Below are 6846 nucleotides of genomic sequence, written 5' to 3'. Positions count from 1 at the left end.
GACAAAATTAGGCCTTAAATCCTCAGCATTAGTGAGCAGTTACAGAGTCGCCCTTAAAAACGCAGAGCAGCACGCTGTTTTCTTGTGCTGCGTTCAGACATTCAAGAGAATTTAAACACTTCAAATCTCAGAAAACTGGTTTGATTTCTTAAAAAAAACTAAAAAATTAAAGAAAAAGGAAACGTGGCTCAAATGTTCTGCACACTGCAAGAAATAACAGTAAAAGGTGGCAAGAAAATGACCCAAAAATGAGCTTTAAGAGAGAAAATGATAAGATTATTTTTTTAAAAAAAGGTAAAAATGTCACAAAAACTAACTTAGATTTTTATTGTTATCATTTTGAGCACATCTTTTGTTTGTTTTATGCTTTTTCGTCTTCCTATTTTTGCTCATTTTTGGGTAATTTTCTTATAACGTAACTTTTGAAACGTGGATCGACATGCAGTTCTCCTGTTTCATTTATCATTATCATTTTTTAGCACATTTTCCCACTTCATTTCCCTGTTTGTTATTTTGCTTTTTTCTTCCTTTTTTTTTTTAGATAATTTTCTCTTATCTTAACCTTTTAAAAGGTGGATGGACTTTTTCTTGTGCTGCGTTCAGACATTAACGAGCATTTCAACCCTTCAAACCTCAGAAAACTGGTTTGATTTCTGAACTAAAAAAAGAAAAAAAATTGGGATAAATGGAGACAGGAAATGCAGCAACAAACGTCCTGCAATTTGCAAGAAATAGTAGTGAAAGGTGGCAAGAAAATGGCCTGAAAATGAGCTTTAAGACAGAGAGAGAATGATAGAAAATTATAAAAAAATTAATGAATTAAAAAATAAATAAGTACATATAAATATATAAATGAGTAAATACATAAATAAATAAAAGTTACGAGAAAATTACCCAGAAATGAGCAAAATTAGGAAGAAAAACACAAACAGGAAAATGACTTGGATAAAAAATTTGATTCTGGCTCCTATCAAATAAAGGCGAAAAAAGCTAAAAGATATTTTTAAAAAAAATTTAAAAATTAGGGCATGTTTTTCTGTAAAATGTTTAACAGTTTTTGTTGGTGATCTTTTTTTTTTAGCCATTTTCTTTTCTTTTCTTTTTTCTTTTTAATTTTTTTTGGTGTTTTTGTTTTCAAAATTTTGGGCATTTTTTTTCTTAAAAAATGTTTGGCAAAATTTTAAGAGAAAAGGTTTTTTTGTCCTTTCGTTTTTAAGTTCTAGTATTTTTTTCTTGTTTCTTTTTTTAATTTTATTTTTTTTTTAAAAACATGCCTTCCAAACACACGGAGGGCTTTTTTTAAAAATTTTTTTTTTAAACGCTTTAATGTGATTTAAGCTTTAATTAATCTGACAGCGTTAAGGACTGGGCCTGTTCATGAGACATAACGAAATCATTGAGACATAATCTAAATAAAAACATCCAAATGTGCCGACGAGCTCCAAAAACAAAACGTATAAATGATATTTCTTTACTGTAAATTCCTCCGGTGTTTTGGTCGAGCAGCAGCCTGGACGGAGCTGTTCGTTTCCTCTCAGCTGCTTCGACAAACATCACAGCGTGTGTTGACATAAATACTCGCCGGTATTAACGACCGCGACTCAACAATGTTCATATTTAGTTTGAAGCTTTGCTCAATGAGACGCTTACTGACGTGTTGCACAAACACAGAAGCTGCAGCTTGGACCCGCTGACGGCGTCCGTGAACTCGCAGTGAACGCCGAGACTCACGGCGCCCACGACTCAAACACGCCACGTCACCCCAAACTGAGCCAACACGCACCGGAGGAGGCAGATCTGACCCACTTTACACTTTTAAAATCAAAGTTTTCAACAAACTGATGGAAAGAGTCAGTTTAAAGGGCCACTTCTTCAAAAAGACAGGAGCCCGGGGGCCAGTCACAGCGGCCCCATACACGCTTCCAGGACATTTTTAGGACATTTTGGGATTTTAGGGCACTTCTTGGATTTGAGGACGTTTCCAGGCCTGGAAATTGCTAGCTTTGCAAATTTCATGACTTTTCCAGTTTTTTCATGACTTTTTTTATAACATAATTTGTAAATTGAAGGGTTTTTTTTCACAAAAATTCTTAAATTTAAAATTATTTTTATTTTTATTTTTAAACAAAATGTTTTTGAGTTTCAGACAAAACAAACATGAACTCTGGGAACTTATAACAGGCCCTTTTTTAAGTAACTGAAGAAATTTACTAAAACAAACAATAAATTCATCAGTAAGATAACCAGCAGACGAACCAGAGATGAAAATAATCTGCGTCGCAGTGCGGCAGCCCGGTTTTTTCCGTGTCAGGAGGCACGTTGATGTCAGCGCGATCGAGTCGCAGATTTAGAGGAAAATCACTTTTAACATACAAACATAATGTTTAAGAGCATATATGAGATAATTGTGGTTAAATAATTATTTTATTTGCCTGTTTTCACATTATCAGCTTTAACTGTCAGAATTAATTTGACTCTGTTTTCCAAGTTTCAACTTCTCTGCTGTTAGATACCAACTATGTTGTTTTCATGTTTTATTTTTTTGTGATTTAAGGAACTGAAGGCTTGACAGACTCCTCTGGTGTTGGTAAAAAATCAGATTTTTCACATTTTATTTATGAAACTGCTGCTTTATTTTTACTTCATGTCCTGCATTTGGTGTAAATAACTGAAAAAGTCACAGTTATTTACTTATTAGTACTTTAAACTCCTTTATGCTACTGATGAAGCTCAAGTGTCCAAAGAGAAAATCTACATGAATATAAATAATCTTTCCAGGTAAAAAAAACTTTTTTTCCTCACGGTGAACAAACTCAGCTGGCCTGCAGACGAACGAACCGGGTAAACTGCGTTTTATTCACAAACTAAACATTTCTGATGATTCTGACAAAAGCACAAAGAAGAGGCGGAAAACGTCTGCAGACGAGGACACAAAAACAAAGACTTTCACCGACACCAGAGGAACCTTTCAAAATAAATCCACGGCGGTGAGGCGGCCGCTGGGCGCCGTCTCCACGCGTTAGAGTCAGTTTGTGTGGCGTGTAAACGAGTCACAGATTAACCTGGCGTGGAGGCGACGGCGGCCGAGAGGTGAGAGACGGACAGAAGGAATGATGGCGTCCTCTTACTTCCCCAACAACAAGCTGAAAGAAACACAGAGACTCGAATCAGCAGCGACACGGACTCGTTTCTGCATCACGACAATCCAAAAGCTTCGGAGTCGGAGCTGCGTGTTTAGCTCAGCTGAGACAGGAAGCAAAGCCGGGGGACGAATCTTTATTTTGTTATCACGGACTCGGATACGTCAGTGATTCACAGCAACAATTCACAGCATTTTCATTTATTACTGTTTTTCCTTCAGTGTCAAATATTCACAAACTTTCACTGAGTTTATATTTTAAACAACATCAGTCCTCATGATAAACATCAAATATTCAGGATTTTAACCCCTTAAACGCCAGGCTTTTGTCATGATGATACTTTGATCATTTTTGTTGTTGTGTGTTTTTGTTGTCGGGGATACGTTGATGATCATGTGACAGCGCTCAAACAGCACGTATTTGCCAAATATGGTTAAAATGGTTTAAATTTTTTTAAACCATTTTAACTGTAAAAACTCATTTTAAACATTGTAATGCAGCATAAATCTTTTAGATTTTTACACTCTACATACTCAGCACATTAGACATATTTTCTGTTTTTTAATATTTTACAAAAGTGTTGAACATCGTAGCATAATGTACGTATTTTATCTTTATATTTTAACATACGTGATACTTCTTATCTCAACGTCTGTATTTCACTAAACTTCACAGCAGAGTGATTCTGATGACAGTTTGTTGCCGGATTAAACACGTGACACCTTTAACTTGTTCATCGAAAAAAACAAAAAAACATTCTGCAGGAAAAACTTGTTTATATTTTTTAAATTAAGGATCTTTAAAAGTTATCAACGTCACACAGCGCTACGTTTGACACAGTTTTCCCTTACCGTTTCAAATGTGTCTGTATAAATAAAGTAAAATTAAAAAAAATAAAATAATTAAAAAATAAAAAATAAAACAACAGTGTGGACTCACTTGAAGTTGTCTTTGTCCTGCAGGTTCAGCACCAGACTGTCAGCACTCAGGTAAACTTTGTTCTGCGACTGCGACACCTGCAGGTCACACACACACACACACACACACACACACACACACACACACACACACACACACACACACACACACACACACACACAGTGAGTGTGAGCACAGGTGGAAAGTTCCCGGGCGTGCAGGCCTGAGCGAGCTGCTGCCGTCGAGCACAATGGGAACATTGTCAGAGCTGCAACACTGAGCTGATTCACAGCGCGGCGAGAGCTGCTGAGGCCCGTTCACCGGCCCGACAGGAAACACACGCCACCGCCGGGGCCACGTGACGTCACCGCGACCTCCACACACACACACACACACACACACACACAGAGCGTTACACTCTGCTGTGAGGTCACGCTGCGAGGTGAAGACCCCGTGAACGGATCACGTAATCATTGTGCACGCTGACAGCAGAGAAACACACAGAGCTGCTCGAAGTTTGTCGTCAGCTGATCGAGTGAAGTTTTTTCTGCCGTATCAGAGAGCAAAACCAGGGCTCATGCACGCTTTTTAACAAGACATTTCCAGGACGTTTCCAGGACTTTGAGGGAAGTTTTAAAGAGCACACGTTGATGATGATGATAAAAAGTGACAGTAAATAAGCTTTCATCTGTTTGGGGTTTGTGTGTGTGCGTGTGTGTGTGCGTGTGATATATTGTGCATAAACTACATTATTTAAATTAATAAAAATTACTTCAAAAATGAAAGGCTTGAAAACCAACACAGAGAACATGAGGTGAAACCTCAAAAGAGGAAGTCTGCAGGATTCATTTCTGTGGCGTTTTGTGTTCATGTGGCGCCACCTGGTGGATTCACTGTGAGCTGCACCCTGTGGTGCCCAAACCGCGGCTCCAGACCCATCAGCGGGACACCGGGAGGTTTCAGGGTGTCCTCAGAGCAGCTGATTAAAACTTTAAGACAGACTATGACACTAAATCTACAAATACATTACATCTAATTCTATCCTTTAAAAATAGGTAAATATTACAAATATAAAACGTATAAAAATAAAAGCAAATAAAAACAGGCGCGACCTCTCAGCAGTCACCGAATTAAAAGTTGCATTGTACGTTTCTTTAAACCGATGTAACGTAACATTAGTGCGTCCTCATGCAGCTGTGGTGGCCAGGTAGTTCAAAAGCACGACTAAAACAATATGTTTTGTTTTGGGATGTTCTTATGTCGTCCGTGTTGTGTTTAAGTGACTGTGAAGAAATGTTTTAATTTGTACACATTTTACATCACCGCGCTGAGTCCTGGACTCACTGACGTCCACGTGTGGGACATTCAACTTTAATGACTGTATTTCTATTTATTTTATTGCCAATTAAAACAAACAAAAAAGTGGTTTTTGTCTTTATTTTTTTGCCATTTTTACAGAAAAAGAATTGTCCATTTTATTTTTTCTTGATTTTTTTTTTGCTGACTTTGTATTTTGAAATTTGTATTTTGGGTAATTTTTAAAAATAAATTTTGGCCTTTTTTATTTTTGAAGATGTTTAAAGAAAAAAAATTGTCCCTTTTTCAAATTAAAAAGTATTGGCAGCTTTTAAAGAAAAAAATCTGGCCATTATTTAAGAAAAAGTCCGTAAACATTTTTTGAATTCAGAGCAGGATTACAAGTGAATATTTAAATATAATTTAGGGAGAATAAATATTGTCCCTTGTTCAAATTAAAAAGTAGGCATGTCAAATGTTTTAAAGCTCTCTTTAAAAGAGCTTCAAAATATTTATAACTCTTTATTTTGTTATAAAGGAGACGCTTACATCTTTAAATGGCTGTTGTTTCTATTCATGTTACTGCAGATTAAAAAAATCTTAAATTCTTTTGCTAATTTTGAAAGAAAAAAATTTGTATTTTTTTTGATGATTTAAAAGGAAATAACGGGCAACTTTTTCTTATTTTAACTTTTTTTTTGGATTATTTTTTATCTTTTTTTGCAGATTTTTAAAGACAAAATTTAGGCCTTTTTTGGGATTTTTTTTGCTGATTTTTAAAGAAAGAAAATGCAATGTGACTTGCAATGTGTTTTGTTGCAGAGACAAACTCTCAGGTGAGAGGCTTACCGTCTTGGCGATGTTCTGGGCCGCCCGGATCTTCCTGAGTTTCAGGTAGCCTGGGTTCTTGGTCACGGCCTCACCCAGCTGACACACACACACACACACACACACACACACGCACACACGCACACACGCACACACACAGAAATGGTTAGTGTATTTAGAAGAATAATGATACACACCCAACAACAGAGCGAGCCGCTCAGCAGCAGCAGGACGAGCCGGTCCCTCCGAGCAGGAATAAGACAGCCGGATCATTACGGGGATGAAAGCTGCTGCAGGCGTGTCGCCGCTCTGATTTAATATTCTCATGCATGTTGACGGGCAGGAAAATAATTACTGCATATTTGGATGAAGTGTTTGTTTAAGAGGCTTCTGTCTTTGACGCGATGGTGAGGAGTTCACCTCGGGACAGAGACTCATCTGACCTGGAGGCGTTTAACGTGTTAACGAGACGCTTCTACACGACAGCGCAGCCGGAGCACACGGAGAGGAATGAGCTCTTCAGTCTGTGGTACTTTTACTCACTCTGCAGTAAATATACTTTCAACAGTCCTCTCACATTTAGCACACGTTCCTAAATGTCAGACTCTACATTTTCTACGAATCACAGCGGGTCACGTGATCACGAGTCTCACGCCGGCGGCTA

The 6846-nt window shown here is 37.5% G+C and overlaps 1 long non-coding RNA gene across 1 annotated transcript; it reads right to left on the bottom strand.

Annotated features, from left to right (window-relative positions):
- Positions 1-2405: 2405 nt before the first annotated feature.
- LOC121937876 lies at positions 2406-6282 on the bottom strand. The gene is made up of 3 exons (XR_006105218.1): positions 6204-6282; positions 4080-4156; positions 2406-3143 (listed from the first exon to the last, which is right to left on the bottom strand). It is a non-coding gene; the product is annotated as an uncharacterized LOC121937876 (long non-coding RNA).
- Between the last annotated feature and the right edge of the window lie 564 nt (positions 6283-6846).

The sequence above is a fragment of the Plectropomus leopardus genome, unplaced genomic scaffold (genome assembly GCF_008729295.1).
Source record: "Plectropomus leopardus isolate mb unplaced genomic scaffold, YSFRI_Pleo_2.0 unplaced_scaffold27727, whole genome shotgun sequence".
Lineage (NCBI taxonomy): Eukaryota > Metazoa > Chordata > Actinopteri > Perciformes > Serranidae > Plectropomus > Plectropomus leopardus.
This window is presented reverse-complemented; position numbering and strand designations above follow the sequence as displayed.